Genomic DNA, 23,899 nt, shown 5'->3' with positions numbered 1-23,899 from the left:
TCAATTTCTTCTCTCAGAATTGCAGGTTGACTTTTATATACAGGTCCAACCTACCACGAAGAAGTGCCTTGTAGTTGGTGAAGGAGGAAGAGTCTCCTGACACCACAGGTAGGAAAAAGAAGCCTCATGAGACATGGGGAGGGTAGACCTTATAGTCCTCGGTTAATAAAAAGCTACTTGAGCCCTGGCCAGTGTGGTTCAGTGGGCAGGAGACTTCTCCCATACACAGAGAAGGCAACTGATCTCTCTTTCTCCCTTTCTCTCAAAATAAAAATTAAACAGCATACCCTGGTGAGGATTTTTTTTAAGTTACTTAACAGTGTTGCTGATCACACATTTGAAGAGCTCTTAGTACTTTTCCAATAAAACATTAAAAGATCAAACGTTTTGTTGACACTTGACAGTGTCTTATGATGGAAGTTGGGTCTTCACTTTCTTCCCCTCGTGTATTTACAAAGCTCATGTTTATACCTACAGGTATAAACCAGGACACTCCTGGTTTAAGTCTTGCCCCAGAATAATTATTAATAGTGCCACCTTTCACTTTCAAATATGTCCTGGATTGGATAATAAATTATATGGTCACCTTATGTATGCCTGTATAGTCAACAGACTGTTAATATGCCTGTCCAGGAGTTAAAATTTTCCATGACTAAGAGATGAGGGGTAGTGTGCGGTGGGAGGTGGGGAAAACGGTTCCTCCTGGAGTGGGGGGACAAGGGTTTCCTGTGACCAGCCAAGTCTAGCCCGGCCAGCATGGTTCAGTGGTTGAGCGTTGACCTACAAACTAGGAGGTCATGTTCGATTCCCTGTCAGGGCACATGCCTTGGTTGTGGACTCGATCCCCAGTGTGGGCATGCAGGAGGCAGCCAATCAGTGACTCTTTCTCATCATTGATGTTTCTATCTCTCTCTCCCTCTCCCTTCCTCTCTGAAGTCAATACAAATATATATATATATATATATATATATATATATTTTTTTTTTTTTTAAAGTTTCCCATTCTGCATGTAAGGAGTTTGGAAATCTCTACTCTATCCTAACAACAGGCAAAAAACTGAACAGACTGAAAAAATCAACCATGATCTTGGATCCATAGAGAGGAGAGAGGACACAGGGTAAACCACTGCCCCCAAGATTAGAGAGAGGGTGGGGGGGCAGATAAAGTTGAGAGGTCACACTTCCTGATTTTAAAAGCTGCTACGAAGCAACAGTAATCAAGACAGTGCTATGTAGTACTGCCTTAAGGGTAGACATACAGATCAATTGAATAGAATTGAAAGTCCATTTTAAAAAAATGAAGTGTCTATGATCAACTTAATTTTTACCAAGATGCCAAGATGATTTAATGGGTAACAATAATGTTTTCAACAAATGCTGTTTGGACAACTAGATATCTACATGCAGAAGGATGAAACTGGAACTTTACCTCATACCATATGTAAAAATTAACTCAACATGGAGCAAATACTTACATGTGAGAGCTAACACTATAAAACCCTTAGGAAAAAATACAGCAGTAAGTCTTCATGAGCTTGGATTTGGCAATCAATTCATAGATATAACAGAAAAAGCATGAGCAACAACAACAAAATAGATCAATTTGACTTCATCAAAATTTAAAACATTTTGTGCTTCAAAGGACACTATCAAGAAAGTGAAGTGACAACTCAGAAAATTGGAAAAAAAATATTTGCAAATTATAGATCTAATAAGGTATTTGTATCTGGAATACATAAACCGCTCTTATGACTCAATAATAAAAAGATAAATAACTCCATTAAAAATGGGCAAGAGATCTGAATAGACATTTCTCCAAAGAAGATATACAAATAGCCAATGAATACATGAAAGAAGCTCAACAGCATTCATCCGTAGGAAGATACAAATCAGAACCACAATGAGATTTCACTTCACACCCACTAGGATAGTTATAACGGAAAAGACAGATAAGAATAAGTGTTAGCAAGGACGCCGGGAACCCCCATGCACTGCTGGCGGGAATGTAAAATGGAGCCGCCACCTGCAAGGCCTGGGACCAGCAAGGAACAGCTGCAGAGGCCGAGGACCTTGGGGAAGTGAAGCCCTAAGCAATGACGGCCTTGGGAGAGCCAGTGCCTTCAGTTCCCAGGGGGCCAGAACAGCAGCTGTAAACTGAAAGTTCCGGGGAGCTGTGTCGCCCCTGCCTCCTCTTCTACCCGGTCTCTTCCTTGTTTGGCTTTTCTTTGCTCCCCAGAATCCTGGGTCCCTGAGATGGCCCCTGACCAGAGTACTACCCATAAGAGCCTCCAGGTGGCGCTGTAGGCCCATCAGTGGCTACTTCCTTGGTTCAAAGATGCGAAGCTGATTAAATTAGGGGAACAGGTAAGGCCCAAGGAAGACAGATATGTCTAGGTTACCATGGCTTCAACCCCAGCCCCCAGAGCAGCTCAGGGTCAGGTCAGCCTGGAGCGTGAATGAGGGGCCGAGGCAGCCTTTCTCCTTCCAGGAGAATCCCTGGGGAAGTTGTCCCTTACGAGGGGCCAATCTCAGGGATTAGGTTAAGGTTGTCAAATTTAGCAAATAAAAATACAGGATGCTCTATTAAACTTGAATTTCAGATAACAAATAATTTTTTAGTATTTCTAGTGTAGCTATGTCTTAAATAGTGTCTGTGTCGTACTTATACTAAAAATTATTTGCTGATTATCTGAAATTTAAATTTAATTCCGCATCTTGTATTTTTATCTGGAAACTCTAGTTTAGTTTACTTGTGTGAGTTTTCCACCTCCCATTTAATGTCTGCTGCTGGGATATCTGCCAGGCATGTGTTGGATGGCACAAAAATTAATCAAGTGCAGCTCCTGCACATACAGATTTGGGGAAAAGAAACACTGACAAGTAATTACAGTACAGAAAGTATAGGAAGGAGGGGGTAATGGAAGAAGTTTGGAGTTTTGTGTTGGCCTTAGGTTCAAACCCTGCTTCTGCTGTTCACTAGCTGTGCAACTTATACAAGTGAGTTAACCTCTCGGAGTATCTGCTCTTTATTATGAAAATGCACATGAGCCCTGCTGGTGTGGCTCAGTGGTTAAGCATTGACCTATGAACCAGGAGTTCCCAGTTCAATTCCTGGTCAGGGCAGGTGCCCGAGTTCCGAGCTCTATCCCCAATAGGGGCATGCAGGAGGCAGCTAACCAATTACTCTGTCATCATTGATGTTTCTCTCTCTCTCTCCCTCTCCCTTCCTCTCTGAAGTTAACAAAAACATTTTTTTTAATGGAAATGATACCAACCTCAGGAGATGACCAGGGAGGTTATAGGAAATGGTATGCATTTCAAGCCTGGCTGTCAGTAGGAGCCGAATAAATGCTGGTTTCCCCTTTATAAACGAGAAATACTGTGAGAGACAGGCAACTAAAAATGTCACGGGAAGGTCTGTGCACAGAATATAACACCTCACTTTTTATTTTTATTTTTTTGAATATATTTTATTGATATTTTACAGAGAGGAAGGGAGAGGGAGAGAGAGCCAGAAACATCGATGATAGAGAAACATCAATCAGCTGCCTCCTGCACACCCCCCCACTGGGGACGTGCCCACAACCAAGGCACACACCCTTCACCGGAATCGAACCCGGGACCCTCGAGTCCGCAGGCCGACGCTCCATCCACCGAGCCAAACCGGTTAGGGCAACACCTCACTTTTTAAATTAAAAAGTACTAACTGATACTGTTCATTGAATGCCCACAGCATGAGCAGTGTTATCCTAAGCACCTGATAAACATGACCCCATTTCATCCTTACATTAACCTCTGAAGTTTTTACTATTATTAGGAAGCAGAGTTCAACAGCATGCCACAGCTAGTGAGTGACAAATTTAGTATTTCAACTCAGGTCTGTGTAGCTCCCTTACCCATGTTCCTAACCTCTGTCTGATGCTGCCTTTGCATGAATTGGCCGTGATGTTTGAGTTGGTGACCACTAGGAAGAGAGGCACAATTGGTGCCCCCTGAGCAACAGGAATAGCTGATAGGGATGCAAAAGCTGGGAGGGGTGAAAGAGAAGAATCCTGGGACCTGAGGCCACCTCTAACTCATCCAAGTTAATCCAAGCCTTTACCACCCACCTCATTATCCTGGTGTGTTTCCCACAACAAGTAGGGTAATGTCTTGCCATGTCTAGAGTTGCTGTTCATTCTGGATCATAAATTCTCACAGGAGATTTGTCTTAAGACCTTTGTAATTCTAAATTTGCATATTTGCTGCTATACAATGTAACAGGGTATAACTGAGAAGAGTCCTCTTGACCCTAGTGAGAGTTTGTTATTATTGATAGTTACCATTTATTGGGTATTTGCTGTGTATCGTGCACTGCTAGGCATTTTTCATATATTATCTCACTTAACCATCACAACACATGAGAAAAACCAAGGCCCAAGGTCACATAGCCAGGAAGCATTGGACCCAGTGCTAGTGTGGCTGCCCGCAGGGTGGGGGGCTGGGTTCACACTCTAGATAAGGACTCACCTGCTGCAAGTTGGGTGATTAAAAGTCATTCCTCAGCAAAATTACGTATTGCCTATACGAGTCCTTGAAAACTTTAAAACCATGTCAAGGGTTTCCTATATGTAGGAATCAGTCCTATTTGAGTGCCCTGTTCCACTTTCAGCTGCTTTCAAATGAATAATGAACACTGCTGGTAGCAATTACCGGCATCACAGCTCCTCCCTGCCTCCACCTCACACCCAGGCAGGACCGCCCTGCCTGTTCCAATCTAAAATCTAACCCCCACCAGCCAGAGTTCACCCACTTTCTTATACTCCCTCCACCACCTGGCTTCACCAGTCACCCCGGAGAAAGTGCAGAAAGGTGAGATTGTGTTTAACTTGCCTGGCTGTTCTTGGTCCCACGTGAGGTGCTGAGAATACAAAGGTAAATAAGACATAGTCTTTGCGTGTGAGGACCTCTAGTGGAGAGAGATGTGAAAAACACGCTGACACAAGGCGATGGGAGACGGGGTATAAAGAAGGTACCTGGTACCAAAGAGAATGTGTCAACTCTATGGGGGAGGTCCGAGACGGTGTCACAGAGGAGATGACACTCAAGCTGGTCTTGGAGGAGTAGGAGTTTGCTCAATGAAGGGAAAGGAGAGACTCCAAGCAGGGTGAACCCCATCAGGCAGGCTCCGCGGCGAAACAGAACTGCTTGCTTGGCCAACTGCAAGTGTTTGCTCTTTGTGGCTGACATATATTGGCGAGAGGTAACGAGGGAGTAGAGAATAAAACGAGATGGGAACTCGGGACATCTTCATTGTTTAAGGGCAAAGAAAGCATGTCAAAAAATCAGGAGGGCCCGTGGCTCCCTGGTGCATGGCCAATTCCAGGGCTGGGCCAAGATGAGCCTGCAGCATCTTGTGCTAGGAAGCAAGGAAATGTGGCGAGAATGGTGGCGACAAATCCAAAGGATACAGGAGCTTGACGTTTCTTTCCCTGGCCAACTCTGTGACAAATTGAGCATCAAAACAAATAATCATAGAGAAGGATTATAACCAACTGGGGGAGAAAATCCGTGTCAACACTGAAATAAATGAATGGCCGTGAGTCCAAGCTCTAAACGAGGGCCCGGCAGCAATATGTGCCTGGCTGGACTTTAGAACTGCTGCAAAACAGAACGGCTGTGTGTGCCTTCTGCTTGCCTCCTTTTTGAAATGATGATGTCTGTAGCCGTGATCCTGTGTCTGTGCCACTAGTACATGCTAGGTGCGTATGGGGTAAACGATGTGTCTCTTTACTCCACAGGTTTTCGCATCAAGAGGACTGGTGCTCAGGGAGTTATAGCCAAGGAACTGGGCCTGAGGAGCCCTATCCGCCCGGGGACCTGAGTTAGCTGTGAGACCCTGGACTTCAAGGTGGTGCTATTATGGGATGAGACTTGGGGGTCTTGAGGGAAGGTTGAGTGTATTTTGCATTGAGTGGGGTGTGAATTAGTGTTGTCAGAGGGTAGCACGTGGCAGATCATATTTTCCAAAGACAATGTCAACAATATCCCCCATCCACATGCTCTTATTATGTGACTTGGACATTCTTCCCATTGAAAGGTGGGGTCTATGTTCCCTCCCCTTGATGTTAGGTGGACTTTTGTGATTTTTCTCAACCAATAGTATATGGCAGAAGTGATGTCTGAAGGTAAGTTATAAAAAGCAGAGCTCCTCCTGAATTCCCATCCCAAAGAAACAGAGATAGTGAAATGGTGATTGTTTTGAACCTTTATGTTGACGTGATTTATTTTGTAGAAATAGATAACTGGCACATGGCAAAATGTTAACATGTGGAGAACCTATGTGAATGGTAGGCAGGAATGGTCCTCTATCCCATGGGTGGTGACTGGATGGGGCTACCCAGGGGTGGGCAAACTTTTTGACTCGAGGGCCACAGTGGGTTCTTAAACTGGACCGGAGGGCCGGAACAAAAGCATGGATGGAGTGTTTGTGTGAACTAATATAAATTCAAAGTAAAGGGATGTGAGGGCGATCTGGCTGCGACATCTGTCACCCCATTGATCGCCAGGGTTGATTCGGCTGATCTGGCTGGCTAGGCGGGTGTCCCCCTCCTCCCTCACCGATCCATGTGCGTCCCTCCCGAAGCTGCGCGCTCGGTCGAAGAGGACGACCTTCCCCCCAGAGGAGAGGACCGGTCTTCGGTCAAGGGTATACGAGTAGCTGCACTCCCCTGCTAGAACCTCAAAGTAAAGGAGCAGAGCCAAAACCGGTTTGGCTCAGTGGATAGAGCGTCGGCCTGCGGACTGAAAGGTCCCAGGTTCGATTCCGGTCAAGGGCACGTAACTTGGTTGCGGGCACATCCCCAGTAGGAGGTGTGCAGGAGGCAGCTAATCGATGTTTCTCTCTCATCGATGTTTCTAACTCTCTATCCCTCTTCCTTCCTCTCTGTAAAAAATCAATAAAATATATTAAAAAAAAAAAAAAAAGTAAAGGAGCGGAGGGGAGAGCAAGAGAACCGGATAGAACAGCTGGATCCACGGGCCGTAGTTTGCCCACAGCTGGATACGGATCATAGTATCTTCTCAGAATTCTTCAGGGTAGTCTACACCACCCAAGTCTATACCTATAACCGTGGAGCTGAGCTGGAACTTCAGAATGGACAAAATAAACTGAGTCTGAAATTTTCCCATGTCTTTGTAACACCCAGACGCCCTGTAGATGCTGTTAAGAACACCTTCAGTTCCCCAGCTCTGTGGCTAAGAAAATGTGTAGTATGGATTTTCACTCTCCTAACCCCTTGATTTGTCCTGGGAATTGTCCTCTACAAGGAACCCTCTCCTTTCTGAGAGTTGCCTTGGATGGGAGGAGAGGGTCCTGAGTCAGCATATGCTGTATCCCTCTCTTTTTCACTCTATTTGTAATCAGCTGCCTTCTCCTTCTCCCCTGGGAAAAAGGGCTCAGTCAGAGCCTATTGACACCAATAGTCCTGGGATGGAATTCTGGGAACTAGACAGGGAGACATAAGTTTATTAATTCTTATTTCTGAGTCATTCAAAGAGAATGCAGCATCTCCAGCATTTCAACAAGCCCAGCAGAATCCAGTGATGTTCACCCAAAGGGCTGGGTTAGGAGATGATAGAATGGTGAGGTGCAAACAGCTTACTGATTCTAGAGGGTGGCAGGATTCATGGATGAGGTCAGGACCCAATGAGGATAATAACTTAGTAGAAACATCTGGGAGACTAGCTAGAGGTGAGGATTCAGGAAATAGAGAATGTGGGTACAGAGAATGCCAGAGTCTTAATTAATAGAGGACTAGAGTTTTGGCATTAAGATGGAGGGCTAAGGGAGTAAGAGAGTTATAATAGTAGTAGTATTTAAAAGTAGTATTTAAAAGATTAAATACATGTAACGATCATAAAGAAAATGTTTATTGAGACTCTGGGGCAGTTAGGTCAGAGAAAGTGAGGAAGAATGGGAAACTATTTTTTCTTTTTTTTCTTTGGACCCCCTTCACCCATTTCTTTGGGACCAAAGAAAATCTTTGAAGAATCTTTGAAGAAAATCTTTGTCCTTACTTGATTCAATTACATAAACACTTACTGGAACTCCACAATGCGTTCCATTCTGTGCCTAGATGCTGAAGGAGCTGATAAGACAGAATTCCTGCCCACAGGGGCACAGAGTCTGATTGGGGAGACAGACATGTAAACCAAGGACAATACTACAGAATGTGGGTACAGAGGTAACCTCAAGACATCCATGGAAGTCAGGGCTGAGGGTGGGAGAGCCAGAAGTCATCTGCACAAAGAACCAGAAAGGGGGTGAACAGAGTGGAGCCCTGGGCAGGGCACTGAAGGACAATACTACCAGTAGTCATGGACAGGAAGAGGAGGGCTCTAGAACTGGAGAATCCATAAAAGCAGACTTGGAATAGGGGATTCGGGAACACCAATGAACATATCAAGGAGGGAGCTAGTTATGAGGAGGTAGAATCTGAACCAGCTAGTGGGCAAGATGGAAAAGCAAGAATTGTTTACAAATGCATTGGGAGAGAACAATAAAGTTAATAAAAATTCAAGTAATATGTGTCTATACATATTTCTTAGCTCTATTTAGGAGTAAAGGTATATAGACTTTCTGGTAGGACATGATAAGAAATGTTTAATACAGGTAGAGGAAAATCGAATTTGGGGTTTGGAGTAACAGGCTGTGATAGAAAGCCATAAACCAAGAGTGGAGATAAAAAACCGAGCCTTAGCTCTCGCGTTGTTGAAAGAGAAGAAATACTCGCCACTTTTCCCTGTGCAGTAGCTGGGAGAAACCGTCGTCTGGCTACTATGGAATCAGGTGTAAATGGTTGTTCCTTCTGTGATTAGACAGACTGCGTGGAGGAATTGTTACCCTGTTGCTAAGGGAAAAGGAAGGGGCTGTTTCCGGTTGCTATGGTGACGAGGAAAGAGCGTTCCCTCGGTACCGCGGTAAATTTATGAGGCTGGGTCTTCTCCTTGTTGCTATGGCAATCTAGAGGGACTGTTCTCGCCGCCCCCCACCTCGCGCCGCCGTCACCGCCGTCGCTAAGACAAGGTGGAAGTAGGGGCTGTCCTCCTCTCACCACCCGGTTGCCTAGGAGATGGCGGGTGCCCCGGCCCCGCCCCACCCGGAGTGACAGCGTTGGCCGCATCGCGCCTGCGCAGTGCTCTCTTCCCCCCGCAGTCTCTGTGCGTTGAAGCCGGAGACCTCGGCGGCCTCTGCTAGGACCCTCCGCCCGGGAGCCGCCGGCTGGAGCCGCAGCCTCTCCGCAGCGCCCCCGCCGCTGTCCCCTCCCCCGCCGCCTCCTCCGGAGCCGCCTCGCGCACTGTGAGTCCCGGCCGAGGCAACGGACGCCGTGGGGCTGAGTCAGCGGGAGGCCCGGGCCCGGGCTGGGGGAGGGGAACCGGGCTGCCCCCCCTCGTCTCTCCACCCGCACCCCCGCACCCCAACCGCGTCCACCCCCCGCCCGCCTCCCTCCCTTCGTGCTTCTCGCCCGGGATCCCTGCGGCCACAGCGGTCAGGCCTCGGTGAGCCACTCCCCCTCCCCTCCCTCCAGACCCACCTGGGGGTCCTTCCCCACTGGATGCGGCGCTACCGCAGATTCTCCCCCCCCCCCCCGCCCCCAAAACTGCCTTCCGTCCGAGCGCGTTCCTTCTCCTTACTCCTCTTGGGCCTGACACCTCCGGCCTGTCTGGTTGCCCCCAGTGCTGTGCCAGAAAAAGAGTGACAAGGAGAGCGCGAGGGGAGACTTGGGGGAGGAGGGACAGTTTGCCTGCCCAAACCGTGGGGCCTCAGGTTTCTTGCCCACACGCTCCTGCCCTGGCTGGTGTGGGAAGCAGGTCTGGACAGTTCTGGCTGCCTGCTAGCAGCTTGTGGGGCTTTCCGAATAGATTTTTGCGGAGAAGGGTTCTGCCCCTTCGTGATCAGCTACTGTTTAGTGAACACCCGCTAGTGCACGGTGGCTTCTGAGGATTGCCCTCGCGGGTGCAGAGGGACGAGCGGTAGTGGGAGGAAAGGGGAGATTGCGAGTGGGAGCTGAAGTTCCTGCGCTTCCGATGTGTTGTTGTGAATAAGCATCTCGCAGTACTCTTTAAAATGCCCACCCCCTTTCTTGTAGTACAATCCTAGTATATTGTGAGGTTTGGAAACGGGCCTGGTATCCTCCATAGCAAGTGCTTACTGTTTGTATGTTGAGGGGTTGTGACAGACTTGATCTTGTAATGCCTGTGAATTCCATGTGGTAACCAATTGGGCAATAGTTTTAACCTAGCGTGCAGATTAGAGAGGAACTGAGGTTTCTCCATGGTACAGACCTGAAGCCTGTACCCCTGGCCTCCTGCAGCTGTGAGTCTCTTTATGGGGGCTGTCACCTGATAGGGGTTCTAGCATTTTGGACCATTCCCTGGGCTGTGTTTGCTACCCATCCACCTGCCCATCTTGCATTCCCTGATCTTGGTATAGAGGAAGATTCCAAACTGTTTTCTTTTTCCAGCTGAAGTCGGAGTTGTTGCCCACAGCTAGAAATTGTTTCCTAACAAACGTGCCTCAACTCGAGGGCTCCTAACTACCGAGTGTGCACCTCACTGCCAAGTTCCTTTGATTCTTTTTTTTTTTTTTCAGGCTTCCAGAGTTCAGTGTACTTTTAGAAAATATATGTAAATATCAGCCAGTTAAACTGTACATGAGGCTTTGTGAGCCTTTTTACTCCAGGCTGCAAAAAAAAAAAGTAGATGGTTCACTCCTAAAAATCATGCTGAAGGACCCACTCATGTGGACTTTCTGGGATTGCAAATAATGATAAATAATGATTTTGCTCCTTGACTTTGCTCAATCATGGCCTATTGGCAGCCTCCTCAGAGCCACTCCCCACCCCCATGCCCATCAGATTAGTTTACAGTAGCAAAGACGGCTGTCGCCCTACTTTTAAACCTAGAGATGGAGTTCGGGAAAACTACAGCCCCATGCAGCAGTGCAGTTTCTTCTATTTCGAATGCCAGTCTGGGGTTTGGCGGGATGCACCTGCCTGTGGGGCGATGGGAACTGTGGGTCCTGAGAGTTACATTCCTCTGTGTGGTCCTCTCTGTGTCACATAGTTCACCGAAATACCGGGGCAGGGCAGGAGCAGACAGCTGTGCTGGAGAGCTGCTCCTCCTGGGTTGAGTGTATTTTGGGAATCAGCAGTATTACTGGGGTGGAGGGTTGTGAATTAAGAAGCAAGAAAATGTGCCAAGGCTAATAGATCAGGAGGGTGTGAGTAAAATGTTCCCTTTCCAATTTGCTGTGGGATAGTACATTTTCAGAGCATCACAGGAGTTTTTATATGGGTTATATTTGCCTTTGAAATCCATACCAGTGTTTTATGAGATAATGATGGATTGCCTTTTAAACTGCTATTGTTGGGAAACAGGACTAATACTTGTGTCTTACACATTGTCTATCCAGTTGTTACTGAATGTAATTGTTAAGATCAGGGAGAGGGACATTATTTGAACCAAGTTAAACCTAAATCTGTGTAATCTATGTTGTGGTTTTGTATCACTGTATTTCCTTGATTCTAAGAGATAACAGCAATTTACTAATACCTTTTAGGTAAAATAATTTAACGCTACCAGATCAAATTATACAGAATGTATACACACATTTTGAATAATTATAAAGGCAGTGTTTATTAAAATACGTTTCATTTTCAAAATTGAGCTATCAATTGTTAAAGTGTGTATAAATTTTTGGGACACCCTGTATATGTTGTTCTAAGGTGCACCCTAATTTCAGGAACATGAAAACAGCCAGTAAATGGCAAGACTTTAGGGAGGGATTTGTGTGTCTTAGGACTAAGCAAGAATGATATTTATAATATTCCTGGGTGTGTGATGATGCCATCACTTGGTTAGCATCCTGAGAGTGCATGCATTGTGAGGAGGGATTTCCTCAAATCCTTCCCCCAAGCCATGTATCTGAGATGATTGGCTGGACTTAGGCATGGTGGCTGGCTACTGAACACAGCAAAGTTCCTCTGTGGGACAACAACCCAAGGCCATAATATGGTGCCCTCCAGAAGCTTAGTGAACCACCTGGAAGCAAATGCCTTATGAGTTATACCTGAATTTAGCCAAATAAGATCTCTCAGAAGCTGAACAGAGAATATAATTTTCGTAAACCAGAATGCCTCTGCCCTGATTTGTTTACAGATCCTCAGACGCATGTCCTTCTCCTCAGGATGTTAGAAGTGGAGGAGACTTCAAATGGTATAGTTCAGTGTCCTCATTTCCAGATCTTGACACAAGACACCAAAAGTTAAGTGACTTGCCCAAGGCCACCAACTAACGTAGCAAGTATGTGAAAGCGCTGTAAACTATGTATACCATGCAGATCAACATTGGTGGCTAGTAGTGGCTGAGTCAGGATTAGAACCCAGATTTCCAGACTAGATCTAGTCTGCAATGCCATGTTGCTTCATCCCTCATGTTTAGTATTCCAGAGGGTTTTAATAAAAATAATTTAGTCATCTGTCATTAGGCCTGGAGACAAGGGCTTGTTTTATTGTCTGAGATGCTGCAAAGCCAGGTGAAATGCAGTGCTGCACTAATTAAACGTTTATTATTGCCACCTTATAGATAATAATTTTTCCTTACACATTTCAACTTCAGGAAGGTGTTCCTTTTTCAATTTGTATCATCTAAGATAAAGCAAACGTGAAGGTGGGTGAAGTCTTCTCAACTTCCTCTGTGAGGCTGCGGAGAGGGCTGAACGGGGCCAAGAGGAGGAGGAAGCTGGATTCTCTTCCAGCTCCAGAAGGCAGCCTCCTGGAGTCCTGGAAGCCATAGGGACTTCTGATCCCACCTTGGGAAAGTGAGGCAGTCTGGCCTCTAGAAGGAGATAGACCTGAGTTCAAACCCCAGTCCTCCACCTCCTGGCTGTGTGGCCTCGGGCAAGTTGTGGAACCTTTGAGTGCTGATTTCCTCCCCTGCAATCCTGGAAATAACTGTTTTAGATGGTGGTTGTGAGGATGAAATGAAAGAAAGTTTACACAGTACCTGGTTAATAAGAGACAGCAATCTTTACTTTCTACTACTAAAGTATAAAATAAAAAATAACGCTTTCACACATTTATTGTGACTTAAATCTATCTTGGACCTTCAATTCAGCAGCAGCCCTCATCTCCTGGCAGCCCTCTCCGTGTGTCTGACACGCACAGAGAGATTATTTGTCGTGTGAAGACCTGGCACTTGCAGTGTTATTTCGACTGCCAGAATAGGAGTCTATGAAATGCCCCTTTGTCTCCATGCATTCAGCTGACCTGGGTATCTGAAAGGCTGGCAGGGCCAGGGCAGTTGACTAGGAGAGCACAGACTTGGTGTGTTTGTGTGTGTCGTGGGGGTGGTTGGTCCTCCAGCTGGGGAGGCCAGTCTGGGAAGTGATCTTAATTTGAAATGGAAATGCTGCTGAGCTCTTGCTTGTTAATAAAGCTCACATGACCTGCACTCACTTCCTCTACTGTTAGAGGGGTAGCTTTAATGTGTGACTTTGCTCAGATCGGCCTCTGCATCCAGGAGATCTGGAGGGCCAGGGAAAGGAGCTATCCATCTTCGGTAAAGGGAGGTCATTTTGGATGGCAGCAATTCCAGATGGGCTCGGGGCAGACTACCAAGTAATTAAGGAGCCAGGGCCATTCAGTTAGGAACACACAAATGAGTTTACATTTCTATAAATTTCAAGAGGCAAGAAAATTCTATCCAAAGACTGAAAAAAAGTAAACACAGTGGTGTTTACCTCTGGGAAGTGGGATTTGGTTGTGGAAGAGGGAAAGAGACTCCAAGGGGAACTTTTACTTTATATATGCTTCTATATACGAATTGTTACAAGAACCGTGTGTGCTTTTGCAATTTAATGGAGATCAATAGAATTGGCAGTGGCTGCTTTTCGGTAAACGCATTTTGGCACAAAAGAAGCAGTTGCCTTTACTTGGAGCCTTCAGTGCATGGGGCTCTTAGGGTTAGACTGCTTCCTTTGAGCAGGCCACGCCAGTTTGCACCAAACCAGGCCCTTAGGTGGTGGCAGGCCCCTCCACTGTGGCTGCTTCCCTGGCAACCCAGCATACGTCATTGACCTCCTACCTCAGCGCCTCTTGTTAGTCTCATTTCCTTCTTGAGAACAGCCCCCTCCTTCTCTTGACCAGTTGAAGTAATCGTTACTATTCTAATAAGCTAATTTAATTTTCAACTATTAATGAAAATGGCATCAGACCATATGAGAGAGAGAAAGAGACAAATACCGATGTGAGAGAAACACATTGATTGGTTGCCTCCTGCACGTGCCCTGACCTTGGCCCTTGCCTGGGGAGGATCCTGCAACCAAGGTACATGCCCTTGACCGGAATCGAACCTGGGACCCTTCGGTCTGCAGGCCGATGCTCTATCCACTGACCCAAACCGGCTGAGCATACAGTCTTTATGAAAAATCCATACCTCTTACTTAGCATCAAGAGGGCTTGAAGTTCAAAGGAACCCCAGACGAAATGCTGACAGACTCTGTTACCATGGCTGTGTTTTAGATCCAACCTGGCTGATAGAGCACACCTTTCAAATAGGTTTATTAAATGCTTCTCTTAAGAATTAGTGATAAACTATGACAACTTTTTAAAGTATTATTGAGCTTTTAATGGTCTCATATGTTGTTGTGTTTCCTAGCCAGACATCCTGTTTATTATAGAAAGATGACACACCTATCATTTGGACATGTGCTCACATACCCAGGAATTAAGATGGGTTATGCTGAGTAATCCACATTCCATCACCCAATCTTCCCTTTTGGCCAAGAGTACAAATTTGTGTGACAGTTGGCCAAGGTTGGTGAGGCACCCTTTGGCCAATGATGGTTTTTCCTTTCTGTAGAGTTGACTGGCCAATACTGGCCTAAGCCCTAGATATTATTCTCACTAGCATTGTGCCCTACCAACTTGGCTAAACTAACCAGGTATTGTCACCCAACTTTTTAGCATAATATCAGTGTTTTGAGCTCTGGACATTTCATTTGTCTGAAGAAAATAAGGACTTGGCCTATCTAAAGTGTATTAACTCTGTGTAAGATTATTTTTTTTCTTGCAAATAATTTCTTTTTTTTTTTCAATCCTCACCCAAGGATATTTTTCCGTTGATTTTTAGAGAGAGTGGAAGAGAGAGGGAAAGACAGAGAGAAATATCAATGTGAGAGAAACACATCAATTGGTTGCCTCCTGCACACACCCTGACCAGGGCCTGGGTCGGGGAGAAACCTGCAACCGAGGTACATACCCTTGACCGGAAATGAATCCGGGACCCTTCGGTCCCCAGGCCGATGCTCTATCCACTGAGCCAAACCAGCTAGGGCGCAACTATATTCTATATACAGGCGATACATACCACTGTGTGACATGTTTAAAATAACTGGGCAAGAAACATAGCTACAAATCTGCTCAGTAATTTTGACAATATGTATCAAAAGCCTTGAAAGGACACATGTCCTTAGACCAGAAATTGTCATTCCAGGAATATTCAGAAACTAGAGGTGTATATACAAATACTTGTATAAGGCCCTGGCTGGTGTTGCTAAGTGGTTAGAGCATTGGCCCAAGCACCAAAGGGTCCCGGTCAAGGGCACATACCTGAGTTGTGGGTTCAATCCCCCGCCTGGTTCCGGGCAGGTGCAGGAGGGTGTGGGAGACAACCAATCGATACCTCTCTCTCTCTCCCCGCTCCTTCCTCCCGCCCTCCTTTCCAGCTAGGGCTGATACCATTTATATAAAGAAAAGTATGAAAAGATGCTAGAAGAGCATATTTCAAGTCATAAACGATTATTATTAAGTAATAGGATTATAAGTGAATGTTTTTTTCATAGTGCTGTTAGATGTTTTTCACACTTTTCTGCGTTAAGCAATTATAAATTTTATTACAATTTTTTTAACCAGAGGTTTGCAGACTTCATGTAATAGAGCGGTCTCTAAGAAAATTACAAGGTATTCACTTTTTTTTTTTTTTTTTTTAAATATATTTTATTGATTTTTTACAGAGAGGAAAGGAGAGGGATAGAGAGTTAGAAACATCTATCAGCTGCCTCCGGCACACCTCCTACTGGGGAGGTGCCTGCAACCAAGGTACATGCCCTTGACCGGAATCGAACCTGGGACCCTTCAGTCCGCAGGCCGACGCTCTATCCACTGAGCCAAACCGGTTAGGGCAAGGTATTCACTTTTTTATGATTGTTTTGTTTCACTGTTGTCATGATTAATGGCAAACACTTCTCCAAGGTGTTTCTTTGGAGAGCTACTTCCTTTCCTTTTGGAGAGAGAGCGTGCCTGAGGTAGTATTGTGTGGGTCTGTGACTTAAAAACAACCTAGAAACACCAAGTCCACCCATCCAAAGTCATCTGTGGTGACGCAAATGATCTATAAAAAAATTTACGAACAGAAAGTGTCTTGAGATAGTTTGTCTCTTAACTTTTGCTGTTTGAATTTATCCGAAATTATCAGGTTTCAGTAAGATCCTGTATGCCACAGGGCTGTGTTGGTGGGATTTCCTTTCCCATTTCTTCAAATTCTCTCGATTCCCCGTGTCTCAGGGGCCTTCTCTGAGACCATCTGAACGATCTGTTTTGAAAGACTGTGGCCAGGCCTGCTGCAGCCTCCTTCCTCCCTTTGCCCTTGGGTGTATCCTGACCAGCCATCAGCTCAGATGCTCTTGTTCGTCCAGGGACAGAGAAGGTTGGGTGCCCGCTCGTAACCAGCTGATGGGCACAAGCCCTCTGCAGGGACAGGCTGGGCAGCTCCCTCTTTGCTGCACCAGTTGCCTGGAGCTGCTGGTTGTGAAGGGAGGGGCTGGCCTGGCAGCTGTCCTCTCACCTCATCTTGCCCATCTGCACACACATTATCCATTTCCTCAGTGGCCTCGTCCAGTCAACTGGGACCTGCCTTCTACCAGTGGTGGGGTCTGTCCAGCTCTGAGCACTTGGGGATCTGGGACTTAGGGTTGAGGGCCACATGGCCTGTCACACACCTCAGCCTGAGCTGCAATTGATGTTTGTTAAGCAGGATTTGCCTCTTCTTCCAAAGGGTTCTGGCTACCCAGACACCTGTCCCGAGTGGGTGGAGGCCTTCCCTGCCACCGGGGGTTATGGTGAGTAAGTCTTTAGGAATGGCCGCTGGAGACGCTCCACTGCTCCGAGAGAGTGATTGTCAGGGCAGCATTCATCTTCTTCTCTTGAGGGTGTTGTTATCCTAGTCACCTTGTCATTTAAATGGTGTTTCCTGACTGGTAAGAAATGAAATCTTAGCTGCTCCGAGTCAGCAAGATCCTAGTTGGATTAATGTGTGTTGTGCCGTGTGAAGGGGACAGGCCTTGGACTTCTGGATGAAATTAAATATCTTTTCCCATATGAGGAGTGTTTCGCCGAAGGCTTATCTCCGGTGGTGTAATATGTACTGTGTAGCCAGACTTTTCCGCAGCACCAGACTCTTGGCAGACGGCCGCCACCCCCGGCCCCTTCCCTGCAGATTATTGCCACTTATCAGGGACTCTGATTTAGTCTCGGATTTGTTCTGATTTGAGATAGGTACTGTTCTCAGCTGAAAGCTCCAAGTGTTGGCATCCTCTTCACACCTGTAAGTGACAGGACCACTGCTAAATAGAGATGTGTTATGCTGGCCCCAAAATAGCAAGGTGCAGTGTTTTAGACTTGATAAGACTTGTATTCCCCAGGAAGTATAGTTTCCAGGTTTATAGGTGATTCATGTAAATTTGCATATTGTCTTCACTATTGTCAGGCCTATTCTAAGTATACTCTCAATAAGTACTCTCCAATTCCTTTCTGTTTTGTATTACTAATCACTAGGGGTGTAAGAGAAACTAAATTCAACCCCCGTCCACAAGGCGATGGTAGTGTGGTTTGGAAGATAAGATGGATATGTGGAATGATTAGTGTATATGACATCAGATGTCAGTAATACATCTGTGGTGCTTTATTGTATAGACATAGTCTTTGCCTTTAAGAAACTCAACTGATATTCTGGCGAGTAAGGAGAACACACAGTGATATAAGTCACGACAACACGAGAGGATGGGAACTCCAGCAGCAACGAGAAGGGGTGCTTTGGCAGCCCAGAAGGAAGGGTGACCAAGAGCCTGTGAGAACCAGGAAGGCTTTCAGAGAGGGAGACACGCTGGAGCTGAGAGTACAAGGCGATGCAGAATCTTGCCCACCAGAGGCCAGATAAATGCCTAAGAGAGTTCAGGCAAAAGAAATGAAAAGAACAGTGTGAAGTGTGTGTCATTGGTACTATAGAGTCTAACTCAAGAAGGATTCTGAGAAGAAAATAATCGCTGTGAACTGAAGTAACGGGGGGAAATCACAAAGGTAGCAGAACCTGAGATTGCCCTGGAAATGAGGAGACAGGACACCGGAGAGGGCTCTCCATGCGCCAAGGCACAGCATCCACAGAGGGACAGCGGAATGTGTGCGAGGAGGACTGGGAGAAGGTCGCCTTTACCACATTGAGAGTGTGAGCTGGTTTTGAGTTTGGGAAAACATTGGTGACATTAACAGAAGTTTGGAAGTTGAAGAGACAGTTTGAAGATGAGTTTAGTTTTAGACATGAAGATCTAGAGGTGAGAATTAGAGACATCCAAGTAGCTCGATCACATAGAACCAGAAGCTGAGGGTAAGGCAGGGATGGAGTGTTAGATGTGGGAGTGAACAGCACAAAAGGGATGGCTTTCCTGAAAAGGGATCTCTCCAGAGGTCTTGGGCACAGAATACAAAGACCAGAGCGCCAAGTAATAAGCTTTGAGAATTGTCCATAATTAGGTAAAAAGAGAAGGGATGTGGGGAAGTTCGGATGGTTTAATCGCAAGGAAAGAGAAGATATTGAGAGCTTCAGTGCTGCCAGTTTAACTAGACTTAAGGATTTATCTAGAAGAAAATCATGGTGATTGCTAACACTATCGGTCCAGTAAAAACACTGGAGATGGAAACCAGGTTGCATAGGGTTAAGGGGAAAACGAGATAAAAAGAAAATAGAGGCCATGGGGGTCACCAGACAACAGCAACAGGGAAGGGAAGAAAAAGTAAACAGAAGCAGTAGTATCAAATTTCTTGTTGTTACAAACAATTCTATTTGTTATCAGCAAACGTATATAAAATTGTAATAAGTGCATAATTTTTGTTTATGTATATGTTTATATATTAAAATGTGCTTCATCTTCAGATTTCTCTATATCAGTGTAATTCATATATTTGTCACTCCAAATATCCTATTCCTTCTGTGGTATCCCATCATACTGATACCAAAGTATGGTTAACCATCAATCTAGTATTGGGCAATTGGGGTATTTCCAACATTTTGCAAGTGTAAATATCCCTGTTCTAAACACACTGTACAAGTTGTGTGTTTTTTTCCTTCTGTGGGTTATTTCTTCAGGAAATACCCCACAAAGTGGAATTACAGAGGCAAAGGGTATACACAGTATTATTGTTGTTTTTATTGAGATGTAATAGACATATAACATTATGTTGGTTTCAGGTGTACAGCATCATGATTGGATATTTGTATATGCTGTGAAAAAATCACAATAAGTCTAGCTAACATCCATCACCACACATAGTTACCAACTTCTTTTTCTTGTAATGAGAACCTTTGAGATTTATTCTCTTAACTTTCTAACTAGTATTGCTAACTGTGGTCACCACGATGTACATTATATCTCCAATACTTATTTATTTTATAACTATAATTTATACCTTTGACCACTTCACCCATTTCGCCCATGCCACCTCCCTACCCCCCTGCAACCTCTGGCAACCACCATTCTTTTTTCTGTATCTATGAGTTTGGTTTTTGGGGTTTTGGGGTTTTGGGTTACTTGGTTGTTTTTAGATTCCACATATAAGTGAGATCATATGGTATTTGTCTTCCTCTGACTTATTTCATTTAGCGTAATACCCTCAAGGTCTATCTGTGTGGTCACAAATGTCAAGAATTGCTTCTTTTTATGGCTGAATAATATTTACGTATACATACATATATATGTATCACATCTTCTTTATCCATTCACCCATCGATGAACACTTAGGTTGCCTCGATGTTGTCGTTGTTGTTAATAGGCTTATTATATATTGTTCTCTATGGTGATCCAACCAGTTTACGATTAGAGTAAGAGTTTGGTATTGACTTGGAATGATTTCTGATAACAAGGAGTAAGGGAAAAAGACTTGAGGAAAATAATCCAGGTGCAAGAGAGAAAGGGAGCAAATAGGAATGATCTTGATGCCAGGGAAGAGGTAACTTTGCAGGGGAGGGGAGAGGTCCCTTCCTCTGAGACTGGTGGGAGTGGGTGTGGCTTACCCCTGAATTGCAGTGTGAAGTGCAGGGGGGATGACTGGAGTGCCTGCTAAGAAAAGACCTTTCTTTCCACTTGCTGAGGTGCGGGTGAGGTCTTGAAGGCCTGAATGAACCACTGTGAGAAATGAGCCTGGGCGTATGCGAGATGAATAAAGTCTTGTTGCGCAGGGGTGAGGGCTGCGTTGGACCCATGAATTCATAATGGGGCTAAGTCTCTGAAGTCCTCTAGCCAGGAGAAGCAGCAGTGAGTGACAGAGCATCAGGATGAGGGTGTTGCTTGGCAAGTTTGGGGCAAGGTTCCTGAGGAGGCAGAATTTAACATGGCAGTGGAGCATCTGGCCCTGTGGTCAGAGGTGGAGGAAGCTACAAATCCGAGGCAGGCGCTGGTTGTCAGTAGAATGAGGGGGCAGAGTAATTCATTACAGGCTCCAGTGAGAACAGAAAACTGGGTTGGAATATGAGGGATGTGCAATAAGGATGTTATTGACAGAGAAAGATTCTAATTTTAAAATGTGGGAGAGGCTGTTCTTACTTGTAATTATTTATCTTTGTGTAGTGTTTGGATTTTTTTTTAACATGGACATGTGTTACCAGTAACATTTTTAAACTAATAATTAAAATCTCGGGCGTAGAGCTGTGCCTCCGGGGTGTGTCTGGATTGCTCCAGCTTGATGAAGGAGACGTGAAGGTGGAGGAGGATCACAGAGTCTGGCTGGGTAAGGTGTCAAGAACTGGGAGGTGTCTCTACTTTTTAGCCAATGGCTGCCTGGTCTCAGCTAGGGAGCCTACCTAACCACCAGCCCTTGTCTACCCGCACACCAGTAAGGTTAAAACCAAGGAGGCGACCTTCCGAGGCTTGACAGTCATCTTTTCAAGGTGCTGTTGAGGGTCTGGCTGTTCCCAGCTCTGACCAGCTGCCCTCCTGAGCCAGTCCCCCTGGCCTCTGTGAGTGGAGGTGCTTCCTCTGGGCAGAGAAAGCCCCTGGCCAGGCATGCAGTTTTGTGAGTGGAGTACGGGTTCCATTTCAGCTTCACTCACCCGCTCCTTCGGTGCTTCATGTAGTGTATGAACTGAGCAACTGTATGTAACAGCCCTGTTTCTCTCTTGCCTGTTTTGAAGCTTGGCCTAAGGCTCAAGCCTCTGCTGACCCCTCTCTTTCTCAGGTCCTCCTAGATCATCCACTTTACCCCTGACCCTGACTGACACCCTTGGTTGTGGCCTATATCTCACTTGCGGGGTTCACATTACCTTCGTGCTGTACAACTGGAGCATTTACCAGCTAACCATGCACGCAGTTACAGGGGCTGGTGGGGAACTGAGGAAGGTGGAAACACGTGGAAATCAGGTGCGGCATCAACATGGGGAGGTGGGAAAGCGGGGCCAGTACTCTGCATTCTTCCCAGGCCCTGCGGCTGAGTCTAAACCTTGCTGGGGCATTTTGTAAATGGCTTTTCATTAAAGCCAGGACTAAGCAGGAGTGTGGCTCCCTGCCAGTCCCTACCGGGAAGGAACAAACAACTTGCAGTACAGGCCTCAAGCCCGGCTGGGTAGGAGCTAAGGTGCATTGTTTTGCGTGAAGAATTAAATGGGCCCTTTGTAAACACAGCCTCCTGCCATTGTCCTTTTCTCTTTTCTCCTAGTCAGGCTAGGTGAGGATAATTAGCCCTTGGCCCATAATTAGTAAAACTATGGGAAAGACTACAACTGATCGCTGCAGTACTTTAATGAACCTTGAACTTGGAGTTTATGGACTTGGGCTTGGAATTATGTTGGACCAATCACATCTCTCCTTGATCCCCAGTTTCCTTTTCTGTAAAACGAGGAGTTTTTGTATATGCGTCCCCTCTGCCTGGAGCATGTTTCCTGGCCTTTTGGGGAGAATCTCCCTAACCTTACATGTCATTCTCTCAGGGAAGTGTTCCATGACCTGCACCCCAGCCCCACTCCAGGTCGGGGCCCCTGTGACAGGGTTTTTCATATTTTGTATCACAAGCATTAGTTCGTTGTGAGATCAGTTTATTCGGTTTTAACCAGCATTTTTTTTAAAAATATATTTTATTGATTTTTTACAGAGAGGAAGGGAGAGGGATAGAGAGTTAGAAACATCGATGAGAGAGAAACATCGATCAGCTGCCTCCTGCACACTCCCCACTGGGGATGTGCCCGCAACCAAGGCACGTGCCCTTGACCGGAATCGAACCTGGGACCCTTCAGTCCGCAGGCTGATGCTCTATCCACTGAGCCAAACCGGTTTCGGCCGTAACCAGCATTTTTTACATGAATAGACCAGGAAATATCAGAGTGCATTGCTCAAAAGAAGAGTAAGAATTGCCCTAACCGGTTTGGCTCAGTGGATAGAGCGTCGGCCTGCAGACTGAAGGGTCCCAGGTTCGATTCCGGTCAAGGGCATGTACCTTGGTTGCGGGCACATCCCCAGTGGGGAGTGTGCAGGAGGCAGCTGATCGATGTTTCTCTCTCATCGATGTTTCTAACTCTCTATCCCTCTCCCTTCCTCTCTGTAAAAAGTCAATAAAATATATTTAAAAAAAAAAAAAGAAGAGTAAGAATTGTTTAACGAAATGTTGGTTTTATTATATATGTCTGTATGTAGTGTGTGTGTGTGTGTGTGTGTGTGTGTGTGTGTATAAGATTGTAATGTAATATGTATTTTATACTAAAAGGTTGAAAGCTATTGCTTTCAAAACAGTCCAGTCCAGTCCTGTATTTTTCCTCTATAGCACTTATTGTGATTATAATTATATACAGTACTTATTTGTATGATTATTTTATTACTGACTATCCATTTCACTAGATAACAAGTTCTGTGAGTCAGGGACCAAGATTGACTCACACATTGATACAAGACCTAGAAATAGTTGAGGCTCAACAAATAATTGCTAGATGAGTGGATTGCTGAGGGGTGTTTTGCTGTTGTCATTCTTAGAGAAGTGGTTCCCAGGAATAGACAGTGACTGCAATAATAGACTAAAGAGCCCTCACATTCATCACCAGTGGATAAGGTACCAGGTTAGGAGTAGTAGCACTGGGAACCAGGAAGGCCCACGCCAGCTCCTCTCAGAGGAAATGGGGGAGGAGGGTACCGCTCCTACCCTATTCATAGGCCTCACTTTGCCCTGGCTCACTGGTTAGAGCGTCGACCTGGGCACCAAAGGGTTGCAGATTCAATTTCCGGTCAATGGCTTGTACCCAGGCTGCAGGTTCGAACCCTGGCACATGTCCGGGCACATCTGGGAGGTTGTCACATTCTCTCTTCTCCTCCCCCCCCCTCTAAAAATCAATGGAAAAATTAGTCTCAGATAAGGATTAATAAAAAACAATAGGCCTCACTTGGGCAAAGTTAACTTTCCAATAAATAGAGACAGGACTCAGAGACCAAACCCACCACAGAATCTGTTCTTACATGAAGAGGCAGTCGGCTTGTCTAGTGTAACCTCTTCCAAGGGCCCACTTCCCACCCTCCTGGGTGTGGGCAAGTAGATCCTGGCCCAGGAGCCTGC

General features: G+C 45.6%; 1 protein-coding gene across 4 annotated transcripts in view; it reads left to right on the top strand.

Moving 5' to 3' along the window:
* The first annotated feature begins 8,907 nt into the window (after positions 1-8,907).
* Positions 8,908-23,899, top strand: part of MAPRE3 (microtubule associated protein RP/EB family member 3) — a 41,878-nt gene continuing 26,886 nt past the window's right edge. The window contains exon 1 of one of the 4 annotated variants that reach the window (XM_080685674.1): positions 8,908-9,339. The gene's annotated coding sequence lies outside the window, so the exon portion shown is untranslated. Of the gene's footprint in view, positions 9,540-23,899 lie in introns of all 4 variants that reach the window. The other 3 variants (XM_080685672.1, XM_080685673.1, XM_080685675.1) reach the window with 3 other exon arrangements.

The sequence above is a fragment of the Plecotus auritus genome (genome assembly GCF_963455305.1).
Source record: "Plecotus auritus genome assembly, chromosome: 8".
NCBI classification, from domain to species: Eukaryota; Metazoa; Chordata; class Mammalia; order Chiroptera; family Vespertilionidae; genus Plecotus; species Plecotus auritus.
This window is presented reverse-complemented; position numbering and strand designations above follow the sequence as displayed.